This window comes from Anas acuta, chromosome 23, assembly GCF_963932015.1.
Source record: "Anas acuta chromosome 23, bAnaAcu1.1, whole genome shotgun sequence".
Taxonomy (NCBI): domain Eukaryota; kingdom Metazoa; phylum Chordata; class Aves; order Anseriformes; family Anatidae; genus Anas; species Anas acuta.
In genome coordinates this window covers 3,650,947-3,665,466 of record NC_089001.1, presented here as the reverse complement: position 1 = coordinate 3,665,466, position 14,520 = coordinate 3,650,947, and the positions used below count along the sequence as shown (strand labels likewise).

Sequence of the window (14,520 nt, the reverse complement as noted above, 5' to 3'; positions counted from 1 at the left end):
GCCAGGGGCAGGCTGATTGCTCAGCCCAGAGAACAGGCTCCATCACAGCTTGCGACGCATTTGTTACGGGAGAGCTGTGTTGCACTGAGCCTCCCCAGCCAGCTAATGCTTTGTTAGCTCATGGTTCACAACGATACTTCTTTTTTTTATGCCAGCTGGATGTCTTAAATCTGGTGTCATGTTTTTAAAGTGCTGCAGGTCCCGGCACCATTTTGAAAAGGATGCTTAGGCAGGCTCCTGACTCACTGGCCACAAGAAGAAATTTCTCTTTTGATCTTCTATTCCTAATCCAGCAGCGCTGTTTATTGCTGAGCAAGGAGCTTTGTTCTCCTCTGAGCACTTGCATGGGACTGGCAGGTCAGCAGATGCACCAGGAGATGTTTTGCCTTGTCCTGTGTCGTGTAGCAGCACATCAGTGCTGGCTTTCAAGCTGCAGTCCACGGGCTCCAGGCAACCCACTGACTATCTCCAATTGTTTGGTGAAAACAAACCAGTTGGCAGGAGACTTGTGTTTGCTGTATCGGGATCTGCAATTCCAGGAGAAAATTCTAAGGATTCAGCAACAGGGGGAGGGGAAGGAATGAAAGAAAGGGAAAAAAAAAAGGAAAAGTGCTCACCCAGGCTGATGCATTTTGTTATCTAAGCCAGACATTAGGTTTTAGAGAGGGTTTTGATTTTAGTTTGGATCCAGCGTAGATCAGCTGATTCTAATGTCCACAGACAACTAGGCTGGTGAGAGATTTCTTAGATACTAGTTGGTAGACTCTGCAAATTGATACTGCAGCATCCTCACTCCGAAAGTATTTTACTGAGCATTAGATTTATGCCATTTACTGCTTTTCAGATAAAACAGTCGCTGTGTTTGAAACCGCTGATGTACTTAGAATGGGGAATGGACTAGCTTAGTGGCTGCTGAATTTGATTGCTCAGAGGCCGGTTTATTTCTGGATTGGAGAGCCTGTGTTCTAAATTACACAGCTTCTGCTTTTATGAATCGAGCGGTGCACGGATGAAGCAGGTGAGGGGCTGGCTGCGCTGACTGCTGGCTCCACAGCTTTCGGGATGAGTGGCTGAGGTCAATTCGAGTTCATTACACTGGAAGGAGTTTATGATTTCTTTGTTATGGAGGTTCAATACAAATTGATTTTAAAATAAACTCTTTTTGACCATTTTAATAAATTCACTTTTTTTTTTTTGCTCAGGCTTTGATGTGTTGGTGTTTTTTTTTTTTTTTTTATTTTATTTCCATGTGATCAGCATAAAGCATTTCCCTTGCTACCCCCATCACTATGAATATTATTCAGACCTTGCAGCTCTTCTTTTCTTCTCTTCCAAAACTTGATCAAGAGATGGGCAATAACTCAAACTCATTTGAGGCTTAGCTCCAGGTGCCAGTCTTTCAGCTGTGGTTCAGGAATTCAGCCAGTACAAGACAGTGTAAGGAAAACCCTTACGCTGTAAGACAATATTTTCCCAGGTAGTTTTGTTGGAATTAAATAATTTCAAGTCTTTTCAATGTATATTAATAGGTGGAAAATTTCAAATGCTCAATCATCGTTTGCATCACAGTGCAATTTTGATAATACTTGCAGCTATTCCCTGGGGACATTTGAGAACCAGCTTGACATGGGGGGTTCTTTTCCACCCATCCAGGCAAGGAATGAGAGCAAAGAAACCTTATCCATGTTGCAAACCTAAATGCATTACAAAATGAGCCATTGCAGCAGGGGAACTTGTGGACTTCTAATTCCAGAAATGAGCTTTTGGAGAGCTTCTTCAATGCCTAAAGAACTCATGCTGTAGCTTTTCCTTCAGTGGAGACTCCTAGGAACTGTTTCTCCCCAGCCTTAAAATGCAGAAATCTGTCAGAATTTTACTATTGTATTCTGTCCTGTCTCCTATGGGAGAAACAACAAAACACCAGAAACACAGACAACAAAATCATTTCACCACGAAGCAGGTGAGGGTGGTGTCAGCCTGGCTTAGGCACGCAGCTGGCTCAGTTAATGGGGACAATGAACTTTTCTCCTTAGACTTAACTTCTCCTCTATTCACACCTCGTTTCTTCAATCTACTAAAAATCACCCCAATTTGCTCCCTTCCACCTGAGATCGATGTGCTGCAGAGCTTTTTGCCCAGGTGTTTCCAGCAAGGCCCTGGGGCTTCACGGGCAGCACCTGGGGGCACTGTGCAGGGAGGGTATTTATGGAGCAGCTCAGCCCCTCCTTACTCTTTTGTATGGCAGCTACAAGGCTGTTTGCTGCCTCCTGTCCCACTTGGGCTCAAGCTTTTGGCTGTTTTTATTTTGTGGTTACATCTCCCAGTGGCTGTAGGGGCAGCCTGGCTTCTGGATCTGCTCAGCTCTGCCTCCCTCCACCTCCCAGCTGCGTGGATAAGGTAGGAAAAGTTTCTGTTGCTTCTATTTTTCTGTCTCATGCGCCTCCCTGCAGCCTGGAGTGCTAGGGCAGGCAGTGGAGAAGTGCAGCAGATCTGTCAGTGAGATAAGTGTGTTTTAAAGAGCAGTGATATCTGTCAATGAGACAGCAGCTGCACAGGAATTCATTTCCATCTCTGCCTCCTGATCTGGCCCAGAAATGTCGATGCAGCACTTTTCTCTCTGTGGTTGTTTCTTGAGTGTTTTTTTTTCTTTTTTTTTTTTTTTTTTTTTTTTTTCTTGCTCTGTGTATCCAGGGGCTATAACAAGGGAAGGACAAAAAGCTGGAAGAAGCTCTGATGACTGTGCAGCCTAGCCCCAAATCCCTCCCTTGGCTTTTTTTTTTTCCTCACTCCGTAGTGGCAGATGAGTGGAAGTTTACCAAGGTTGTGCCTCAGGAGGTCTTGATTTGCTATAAATAGTATCAAGGGGAACAGCTAAAAATTCATCCAGAAATGCCCATCTGTTGGCTCTGAGCTTGCAGTCTGTCCCTCTGCCCCTCCATAAGGCCAGGCACTGCCTGTGCACCCCAGCACAGCTCAGGGTCCTGTTTGGGGATGCTGCAGGGCTGCATGGGGCAGGGAACAAATAAATGGCTTTTGTGAGATGTAAAATGTGGCAGGGGTGTTTCAGTATGTGCTGAGACCACTTAACCCTGTGGCTTTGCTAATGTTTTTCCCACATCCTAGTGTCTTGCTCCTTTGCACCTGCTGGCCTCTCAGGGTGCCTGTACCAGAGATCTCCATTAGCACTCCGTGCTCCAGCAGCTCCCCTGGGTCAGAGTGTAGGGCAGAAATTGGGCAGGGGTTCTGGTCCCCTGTGAAAACCCCCATCCAGCTCTGAAGCCAGGATGGTTTTGCTAAAAACTGGAACTCTGTCTCGGTGTGAGGCCATTTGCAATTGCTTTCTGCAAGGCTTAGGAAAGGCACCCCTGGATTTGGTGGCCAAAATTTGGCAGGTAGCCCTCTGCATCTCCAGGCACCTGCATTTGTCTGAGTAGATGCTCCCCTGGGCCCGGTAGTTCAGCCTGGTTGCTGGGCTGCAGAGCAATGCTGTGGTGTCTGATAGCTCCAGACACCCCGGGTGATGTTGATTGAAGAGAGATTGGAAAAAGTTATTTACAAGCCATCTTTGCAAAGAACGAGAGGGGAAAAAAGCAGCACATGTAGCTAATGCAGGCAGTGGTGTGATTAAAAGCAGCAGGCTGAATACTTTCCTGAGTTACCTACCCTTTCTATGGGTGCTGGTAGCCAAGATTGAAGGCTCAGTGTTTCCAGGATTCGCTTAAAAAAAAAATATATGTATTTTTGCCGGCCTGGGTGGGGTGGAGGGAAATATCTGCTGAATGTATATGTGTATTGGGAGTGCACTTGGTGTTTCTGCTCTCATTTGCAAGTCTTTTTTAAGCACCTGTCCTTTAGTCCGTGTTACTGCATGCAGTCAATCAGCCCGGTGCTGCTCTCTGCAATGCAAACAACATACATCATATGACAGGGGAAGTTAGAGGAATGCTTTGTTACCTGGTCCCGGTCATTTGCAATGCACAATAGTAGCTGTGATGCTGATGAATGCGCTTAAGGCTTTAAGTGGGAGCAGCCTTTACCCAGGCGTTTGGCTGGGGTGATTAAAAATGTTCATTGCTTCAAGTTAGGAATGTGGTGTAATGGCTGTTTCTGCTTGGGGGGGATGTTAAGGGGGCAAACACTTGGTGTAAATTGGGAGAGCTGCTCTGGAGTTGCATCCCATACATCTGAGCCTCTAGTCTGTTGTTTCAGTGGAACTAGGCTGATTTATGCCAAAGATCCATTTCTAAAACTGTTTAAAGCTTAGCATCCCTCTCGCAGCATCCCTGTGAGATGAGGATTTATTGCAGCTGTTTGAGAAATGCAAATTTTTTCAGGAAATATGCTTTTTCATAAAAATGCTTTTTCAGTTGGTGAAAATATTTCATGAGCATCTTTTAAGGTTTTGATGGGAGATAGAAATCCCAGAAAGCAAAATATTTTGAGCTTTCTTTTTAGAGCCCTGCTTTTGCCTATGGTCTCAATTATTTACATTTTCTTCATGATTAAAACTGATAAATGAAAACTGGCAAGTTTCTTGTTCAGGCAGAAAGGGGTACTTGAGAGAAGCCTTTTTTTGGTGAGAATTATGTTGTGTTACAGTGCTCCAGCCAGCCCTGTGACAAGCCTAAGATTAAAATATGAAAATCGTGGGTTTGGTTTTTATTTGGTAGTTTTTCATTAGCGTCTGCAAACCAGTCCATGGTCCCCCTCCTGGTTAAAAAGCAGAATCAATACCCAGGAAGGGTCAACCAGTTTACAATTCATTACATGTATGTGTTTCTAACTGACAGTGCAATTCTTGTTTCTCATTTTTCATGTCAACTGTTTCTTGGAAAAACAATAAAAGAAAGAGGAGCAGAAAGACAAAGACAGAGATTTATCCAAGTCATCAAGTGAAATGAGAGCTGACAGGTTCTCTAATGTTACATGCCCAGAACAAAGAGGATTCCTCACTCTGCTCTTCTGTAAATGTTTGAGAATCCTTTGTGTGCAGCTCTGCTATTCACTGGGAACTTCAGCTGCAGGATTCCTCACTAATTCCTTCAGAAATGTGCCCGAGATGCTCCTTGGCATTGCAAGAAGCGTGGCAGATCAAAGGCAAGCAGCGATGAACTGTTTGGATCCTTTCCCATCTTTGTCACTGAGTGTACCCAAGTTCCCCCAGGCAAGGAAATGTTTTTGCCTTGGTTCTTTTCCTACTTGAAGGAAAAGAGTACAGGCAACTTTGGGCATGGTGAAAATTCAAAATTTGAGGGAACAATCCCTGTTGGTGAGAAACTCCCATGTTAGAATTGCTGTTGATTAACTTACACCAAGCATCTGACTGCAGGAACCAGGTTTTAATTGAGTTCAAAATGTTCCCAAGTTCAGAAGTGCTCACAAGTGCGTTTGGAGGTCACAGCCATCTGCAGTCAGACATGTAGAGTCAGAAGTTGTAAATCCAGGAACAAAATCTTGGTTTGTGGTTCACACTTTGGCAGATGGAGACAGATTTCCTGGTGCTGAGGTTGCAGGGAGCATCAGAAGCTGGCGGGGATGTTACTTCAGGCCTGGGCTACATGGCTAAGGGGGAGATATAAAATAAGGCCAAGAATTTAATAGAGCCATGGAAATCCTGGGTTGTCTTCCTGGTGTGGTGCCAGCTCTGCTGTCATTGATGAAGCTTGTCCTGCTTAGAAATGTGGGCTGAGATCTCCCAAATGAAAAACTCATTGATTGGAGGTGGAGGCTGGGCCTGGGTCTGTTCCAGAGGTGGTTTTGGGTCCACTTGATTTGATCAAGTGTCTGGGAGGGCTTGGTTAGAAGAGCTTTGACCTTTGTAAAGGGCAGACGGGGACTTTTTCCACACAACATCTTCCTGAAAGGTATTTTGAGGCAGACCTAATTTATCTGCAATGGCTGGAGGGGGGGGAAAAAAAGAAGTAATTTGAGTTTGGGCTGATTCCAGCATGGTAGGTCCCTTTGAATCCCTTCCTGCCTCTCTTACCTTGCATAATTTCTACCTGGGAGCTCAAGTGCTGAGGGAGTGAGGGGCAAAAAGGTTGGCAAAGAGCCTCCATAATGTTTTCTACCCTTTTCCCTTGAGCATACAGTGCTAGTATAGATTTATTCCAGCATTGCCCTGTCCCCATCGGATAAATCAGTCAGTCTATTTTAGACCTAAAGTGATTTTTTGCTCTGAAGAAGCTTCTCTTAGAAGTCTCTAACTTCTGTGCTGCTGCTTTTTGCCTGTTTTGGGGCGTAGGGAGTTGGACCCAGCTACAGATTGGACAGTAGGTGGGACACTGAAACTCCTCTGGAGTCTGGTGGCTCTTGCTCATGTGCCCAAGGATTGTCTGGACATGGGCAGTGAGGGCAGGAAGGGAGGTGTTTCTCTTCTCCACCGTAAATGGGAACTGCTGGAGGGACTTTGCTTTGTGACACCAGGCACAGCCCCTGCTTTTGGGGACCATGTGCTGGATTTCACATCGTGTGTTCCTTCGTCTGTGGACAAAACCCTCAATTTGTCCTTCTTGGTTCATTCTTTGCAGATCACTCATTTCTTTGTTTCTTCTGTTTTTCATACACAGAATAATCTTAGAAATCTGGGGTTAGTGGGACATCCAATCCATCCCCTACCCCCTGCACAATGGACTAGATGACACCAACCCTGGCAGATGTTCTTAAAATCCTCCTCTGACAAGGGCTCAGCCCCCTGCCTGAGCAGTCTGTTTCTGTACTTATTTACCCTCAGCACTAGGAAGTTTATCCAACCAACAAACCTAAATTTACCTTTTTTTCTATTTCCTCCCTTGCAAATTCACCCTATTCTCTTCTGTTCTGCCTCTAGTGGCCTAAAGGATAATTGCTCACCTCCCTTTTCAGACCAACCTTTTACATATCAGAGGTCTGTTATTATATCCCCAGTTCAGAAAACTCTTATCTGGGCTGAGCAAACCTATTTCGTTTGACCTTTCTTTGAGGTTGCGTTTAAGCCTCCCATCCTGTCTCCTGGGTGAGCTCAATGTGCGAGCTGTTGATACGGAGCTCGATGTGAGCTTTTGCCCGCCAGAATTTGACTAAGCAACTTGCTTCCCGTGGCTCCCCGGGCTGGGAAAAATCACAGATATTTACAGCCCTGTGCTAAAAGCCCTGAGAGCCTGCTTGTCTTTTTTTTTTTGTGTTGCTGAGCCCCAAACCAGCTGCTCAGCTGCACCAGAGCACCTTGCTCTGCCAGGGGGTGGGCAGCCAGCATGGGCTGCTTTTTCCTCATCTGTTTTTTTGATGCAAAAAGTTTCCATTTAGACAAAACTGGGTGTTGGGATCTGCCCATGTGGGCTGGAGTTAATGTCTGCAGAGCAATTAATTCCCCTGGCCACTCAGTGCTCAGCTAAAGGCATGGAGATCAGTCGCATCCCTCATCCCAAGAAGCTCTGGATCAGTTCTCTGCCTTGATCTTCCTCCACTACTGTTTTCCTCTGGTTAAATAGAATTGCTATCACCGCAGACAGATTCAGTTTCCATATTAGCCGCGAAAATATGCAGGAATAAACCACTCATGCGTCTCTTCTCTTACAGCAGCACGACTTCCCTGTCATGTTCTCAATGTTTTCCCCTTGTACTGGATGTTTGCAAGGCCTCTTTGCTTTAAGCCATGTCAGCCACAGGCCCCGAGCATGGTGTAGCTACAGTTTTCTTTCACTGCCTTCCTCCCACTCTCCTCAGCTTGAGTGTTTAATTTGCTCCAGACTCTGAGCAATTTTTGGAGAGCACAGTTTATATTTGTGTATGCAAATAAGCTGAGCAAATATGCTAAGGAGCGCCAAAGATAGATGGGTGCACTTAAAGCACACGCCAGCCCACAGCAAAATCAGCCCAGGCCGTTTTGGGCTCAGTTAACCCTTCTGCCTTCACAACTTGGAGTCTGGCGAGCAGGCAGGGCTGGAAATGTTCTCCCAAATCCTGCGGGGCTGCAAGCAGCCCAGCATCGCTGCTGGCAGTGGAGATGCTCAGTGCCCTGATCCTGGGGCTGGACACGATGCTTTGCCTGTGGCTACTGCACTTACGGATTCAAATATTGTCTTTCATGTCCCTTTTATTGTTGGACAAGCGGTTCCAGGAGCTGTGAGTAACGCAGCCAGCTTTCCTCCAGGCTTGTGATTTACGTTGGACTCTCTGGTGTGTAATAAAATGCACGCTCCCAATGCTCCTTGCATGGTTGGAGTCCATAAAAGCTCTGCCCCGTGGATGCTTGGATGGCCAACACATAGCTGAGCTCCTGTTGCCTTCTCCTTGAGGGCAGGGAAAGAATTTGATCCTTCTCTAATTATCTGCCAGCGATTATAAAACTCACACACACCAAAATTGTTTCCTGTAAACTGGTAGATCTGTCAAATTAGTTGAAATGTCTCCTGAAGAGCACCAGCTTTCCTAATCTGGTTTCCTCCCTGTAGGAGGGGAAGTGAGAGATCATTGTCGTTTGGGGAACTGATGGGAATTGCTGCTGCCGAATAAGCTGTTCAGCCGGAAGCCTTCCAGAAGAGCTGCCTGCATGGACACTCTTCTGGAACAGAAGTGACTTTGCTGTAGCATAATTACTTCACTTTGGAAGGATGCTAATTAGTTTGGAGTGTTTTTTTTATTCTGGAATGAAAACCTGCTGTCGTGATGTCCTCTGGGAGGCGTGATGAAGTGGTTTCTCCATCAGTCACCGCTCAGACAGCTTCCTCCTGGAGATGGGGTTGGCTGTGAGAGGACAGCAGCAGTTCTGGTGCTGAACCTGCTCAAGCTTTCAGGACAGAACCTGAGCAAGCTTTTGCGGTGCTTAAAATAAAGGGTCCTTTAACCTTGGAGCATGTGGAAGGTGGTGCGGATTTCATTGCCTTTTTTTAGCCTGGTTTCTTAAAGAAATGAGGCTTGCATAAGTGGTGTCTGTGTACATGCTTCTCATAACTTCTGCACCATTAGCCTGTTTCAGCCACATTTAGCAGAGGACAGGCTTCAGGTGTTGGATTGCTGCAAGTTTGGGGCTCAGCTGGGGACAGATTGGGTGGCTCCTGATAAAACACCAAAGCATCTGTGTACCAGAAGGGCTGAGTTCCTTCCCCATCAAAAGGAAAGCTGACCACTGGAGGCAAACACCTTCCCAACACCTTCCCCCAGGTCTGGTCCTCGTGTTCACAAAGACCTATTCCTGGTGCTGCTTCTCTTTGGCTATGGCGAATGGTACGTGCTTGCAATCTTCAGCTGCTCCCCGTGCTTCACAAGCTGTTCTCTAATGCTGAAATGTAGCCAGCTCTGGGGAGGACGAGCTGTTGCCCATTTTCTCCCTTCGTGTGCTGTCCCAGCCTGACTCACAACCCAGGCTCGCTCACAAGAACATTTTCCTTGCGGTCCTCCCACTTGTGATTGTTTTCACGGAGCTCTACAAAAGGGGAGCTCGGCAGCAGACGTCCCTAAACGGAGTCAGATGGCATCTCAGGGTGGTGTAGCGGTTCTGCAAATGTGTTGCTGTGCTCGCAGCCAAAACCAGGCTCATTAGAAGGCCTCGCTAGACAGTGCCATCTAAATCCTTCCCCCTCAGGTCTGCACAGCTGTAGCATGGAAGGAGAGGAGTGGAGGAGCCCTTGTTTGCAGGGCCCCATTGCCAGAAACATGCTTCTGAGATTAATCTTGCTTATGCTGCACGGAGGAAGACAAACCTATGGCTACAGCTGTTTATCTGCTGCTTCATTGTGATGAAGGGAAAGAGGAGCAGATCAGGCAGGTTTGCAAAGTCCAGGTGTCTGCTTTGGGATGTGGGTGGATGCAGTGCTCCCTACAAGCACCTGCTCCTCTTGGTTCACTGTCTAAGGTCCCTGGATAACTTGCTCAAATGCAGATCTGGTCCTGGTCTTGTCCTTTAACTTTCAGATCCTTCTTCCTCCCTGCTAATGATCAGCAACAAGAGGTCTCTGGAGTGATAAAATCCTTAAATGAAAAACTCAAGGAGTTTTCCATCAAAATGGAAGGTGTCTGGGGTAGATGAGTGGTGATCACATGAAAAATGAGAAGTCTCAGGGCTAGGAAAAGAAGCTTTTGAGCATTTTAAAAAAAGACAGCTCAGCTTGTCCCTGTAGGCAGATCCTAACTGCACCTGCTGAGGGAAGATGTCTGGATGGAGCCCTCAAAGTCCTCTACAGCGTGTGGGGTCGTTCTGCACGCAGGACCTGCTGCTTCTGGTCAGTTCATCCACATGGTAGGGATTACAAGAAGAGCAGGGCAAGTGCTGCCCATGGAAAGGGAGGTTTTGGGGTCTGGGATGAGCTGTGTGTGACTGCAGAGCTCCTGCTGGGGAATGGTGACAGGCAAGTGCCTGCTGGAGGGGCTGGCACCTTGCGTGGGCTCTGGGCCCTGTTCCCAGCTCTGGGCACAGCAGGAAGCTTCTGCGTGTGTCCGTGTTCGAAAGCACCAGCCAGGCACAGGGAAATATTGAAGGATCTCCTGCCCAGCCCAGCTCTTGTGTTTTATTTGTCAACATTTGTGTTTGTTTCCTGACACGGAGCAGGAAACATTTGGTCAGTGCTTTGGCTGAGGTTCCTAGGCTCCGGCTGCCGTGTCCCTGGCGATGAGATTTCTGCCTTTTGGAGCTGTTTGTCTGCAGGCCCTGACACCTAATGAAGCTGTAAATGCCTGGTGCAGCCCCTGCTCCGGGTGGGGGGAACAGCCTTCTGCTGCCAGCAGCCGTTCTGCTAGCTCAAGCAGCAAAGGGGTCGCCCTTGGGTGGGGGGAACGTGGTGAAAGCTCTCCGCAGAGCTGTGAAATTCTGCTCCTTTGGTGTGGCAAATGAGACGATCGTGCACTGACTTGTGGAGAAGTAAAAATAATTTGCCGAAGCTTATGCTCAATGGTCCAGGTCTTAGTGTGAGTCTTAATAATTTTAATGCAATTACCCTTAGGATTGTGGACTGATGAATCAATGCTCAGAGCAGTGATAAAGGAAGACTTGGGTGTGTTTGCTCTGCTCTCTTCTCCCCTGCTTGCTGGGTGCTGATGTGAGGGAGCATGGGTCTGACCCAGCACAGCATGGTAAGCCTGCAATTAAGACATTGAATTCCCCCTTGCTATCACTTACCGGCCTGACAATCAGAAGTGCCTTGTTTCCTCTTTGAATAGAGGATTCAATTTGAGCTCTTGGTGCCTTTGCAGTGTTGCTGCTGTGCTTCCTCCACTGCCTTACTCTGCGGTGTAAGGGGCAGAGCTGCTTGGTGCAGAGCCCCGCAGTAACCAGGAGCACAGGTGGTGTGTGATCTCGATGCCCAGGTGCTTTGCTAGCTTAATTCTGTGTCAAATGCTCTGCTGCTGCTCTGTCACTTCTTGGCATCAGTGTGGTGTCTGCAGTGAGAGACGGCTTCGTGCAGGGAACTGCCGGCCCTGGGAGCGAGATCAGGAGCCTGCTGCCTTTGCTTTGCAGGCGTGCAGAGACTTGTTCCAGTTTACAGCACCAAAGATGTGTCCCAAATATCGAGCCATGCCACCTCTTCTGTTCCTGCTTTTATCGCAGGCATCTTTTGACCTTAAGCAAGTGTTTTTTCTCCCGAGATTGAGTTTCTCCATCCTTGAATGGGATCTCTTGATCCCTTTCCACCTGCAGGTGCATGGGGTTCAGCCTCGCTGATGAAGGTTTGTGGTGTCCTTTGGGGGCCCTGGACAGAAGCTGGAGCACATAAACACAAGCTGTATAACATTGTACTTGATTTTTCTCTGAGAAGAACATCGAGGCTGAAAACATCAAATAGAGGTTGCTTTAAATAACTTCAGCTCTCCCTGCTTATCCCTCTATCTTCAAGCACCTCTGACTTGCTCTGCATGACCCGTGGCTCTTTCCATGCACGAAAGCTGTTGGTGGTAACTGCAGGGCTACTCTTATTTTTTTGGTCTCATCACAAGCTGTCTGTATGCATTATTTATGATGCAGTCTCTAATCCTTGCTCTGACTACACAACACTGAATTTCCACGAGAGCTTCGCCATAGTGCAGTTCTCAAAATATCAGAGTGCTTTGTGAACTTTAATGAGTTTCTATTTGCACAGCCACTATATCTATTTATTCTTTAATTATTTTTCTTCAGTGATTTCCAGTTTTCTAATGATTTTTCTATTAGTACAGAGACCAGTGTAAAGATTGAGCCAAAGCATTGCTTTTTTTTTTCTTTAGGTAAAATGTGTTTTTCCCCCTCTAATATAACCCATTTTTCTAAAAACAACAAACTTATTCCAAAAGCAACTTCCCCAAAAGAATTCACGGAAGATACAGGCCCCTGGCATGGAAATCTTTAGATGAACTGAGCTTGTGGTAAGTCCTGAGCTGAAAATGGGGTTATAGAGCAAAGTGCTGGGCTGCCCACCTGCATGTCTCACCTGCACTGCCTGAGTGAACCTCACAGCAGAGGGCTGGATCCAAATCTGGCATGACACCAAAATGAGGAGCCAAAACTGGAGGTGAGGCTTCTCTCAGGTCCGTGGTTGATGGCCAGAAGCTATTGAAGCAACAGGGCGTGTTTGTGCGTCGACATGTTTAAAGAATTGATTCCTTCTGGCAGGCTCTTGGAAAAGGCAGCACATGTGAGCCGGTGCTGTCAGGGGAAATTGGAGGCTCGCTGCTGTTTGACAGGTATATTATTCCAGCTGCCCTCGACTTATTTACAAAACAAGGAGCTAAGATCCCCGAAGTGATGCAAGTCAGCACTCCAGAGCTGCAAGAGGCCTGTTTTTTTTTTTTTTTAGCCCTTCAGAGCTGGCCTCGATTTGCTTGACATTTGGAATGGATGAAAGGAGGAAGGAAAAACCTTTGCTTCACAGCCTGCTCTCTCAAGGAGACAGACTTGAACTGAAAATGCTAGGAGGGGAAGAACTGAGGTTACTTCTTCCAGCTGTGCCACGTTCTGGTGCTTCCCCACCACCATGCTCCTCCAGCCAGCTCGGTGGTGGCACTGGCACCAGTATGAGTGTCCTGGTGTCGGGGTGTCCAGCAGCAAAGGCCCCACAGATCTGTAGGGCTGGGAGCAGCTCTGACCCCAACAGCACAGCCATGGGCACTGGTTCATGCTGTGCCTTGAGCCCATGGGCTGCCAGCTTTAAGAACTCTATGTAGGGAGCCTGGATTTATGGATTTAGCCTCATCAGGCTTGAGGTCCTTCACTTCTCTCTTCAAGCTCTCCAATTTCAGCTCCCAATTTCGCGTATTTCCTTTATAGCTCTCATTTCTGGTCCATCTTTGGCCATCTTGACAGGTTTTGTAAATCACCCCGGGAGAGTTTTTCTTCCCTGGCCACTGAGGAGGGCTGGAAACACCGGGCTGCAGTGCCTGGGATTCAGTGATGTGAATGTTTATGTTCTTGCTGCATCGCAGCTTTTCCAGGCTTGTTTTCAGGCAGTTGAAGCCTGAAGAATTGGTTTTGAACAGTGGCTTGGAGCCTGCCTGCTTGAGGGAACTTCTCTGCACCCTTGAAGAATCACCTAATGCGGTGAGATGGAGCTGGCTGGCTACGTGTTGCTTCCCTGCATTCCCAGAGAGGAGCTGGTGACTTTTAGAAAACAGGATTTTGTGTCAAATATTGATAAAAGCTGTGCCTCTGCCTTGTCTTTCCAGATGCCACAAATCTACTGGAGCAGAGGGGCTGAGAGGCCCCTCACTTGATGCTCTTGGAGAGAGCTACATTAAGATAAAATCCTGTCCTTGCCACAAACCTTCCTGTAGGACATCTGTCTCATTTCCTTCTGTATACAAAGCAAATCCTTGCTTGGCTAAGTTTACAGAACACTTCAGGATGTTTCCTCCACCCAGCACAGCCTGGTCTGGGTTCCAGGTGAGCAGTGTAGGTCCTGCGCTCCGAATACAAACAGGCAATTCACTTGGCTTCTTCTCTGGCATGGGTTTGTGTTTTTTTTCCTCTCTCCTTTCTGAACGAGGAACAGCAGAGCCTGAGCACTGAGAGTTTTTGTACCCAGACAGCTCCCTGCAGGGCTGGGTTCTTCTTCATCAAGCTGTGTGCTGCCGGAGCTGTTTTCCTGGGGTAGGACCCTGGGGGCTGAAGCTCTGCCCGTGCAGATGTGACAGCAGCCCCCAGGGGCTCTCGCTGCTCTTTGGGCTGCTTTGAAGCTGGCTCTGTGTGCTGTACGCATGCAGAGGTGTCTTTGTGGTAGGAGAGGTACTCGGGCATGTGTTTACCTGTGTGCTTTCACCGAAGGTGGCTTTCCTGCTCAAGGTGTGTTTGTATGCACAGGAGCCCTCAGACAGCGGTGAGAGGCAGAGTCCTTGGAGGATATGGGATGATTAAATGAAACATTCACTTACGTGTTCCCGGAGAATTGAAATGGGAATCAGCTCCGACTTGGTAGCATATTCAGCTCATGTCTCCCATCTTCAAACTCCAATGCAAAATTCATCAGGCTACAGAAAACTACTGAGACATCCTGGGAAGCGCAGAAATCGTGCTGTCCTGAGAGGGGAAGCACAAAGAGACCAGGGTAGTGTCTACAAAATGAGAGCACTCGTTTTGCA

At 47.4% G+C, this 14,520-nt stretch overlaps 1 long non-coding RNA gene across 2 annotated transcripts in view; it reads left to right on the top strand.

The window, feature by feature from the left end:
* The first annotated feature begins 2,238 nt into the window (after positions 1 to 2,238).
* The window catches only part of LOC137843729 (uncharacterized), a 153,718-nt gene continuing 141,436 nt past the window's right edge, over positions 2,239 to 14,520 (top strand). For both annotated transcript variants that reach the window (XR_011089653.1, XR_011089652.1), the window contains exon 1: positions 2,239 to 2,397. This is a non-coding gene — a long non-coding RNA (uncharacterized lncRNA). The remainder of the gene's footprint in view (positions 2,398 to 14,520) is intronic.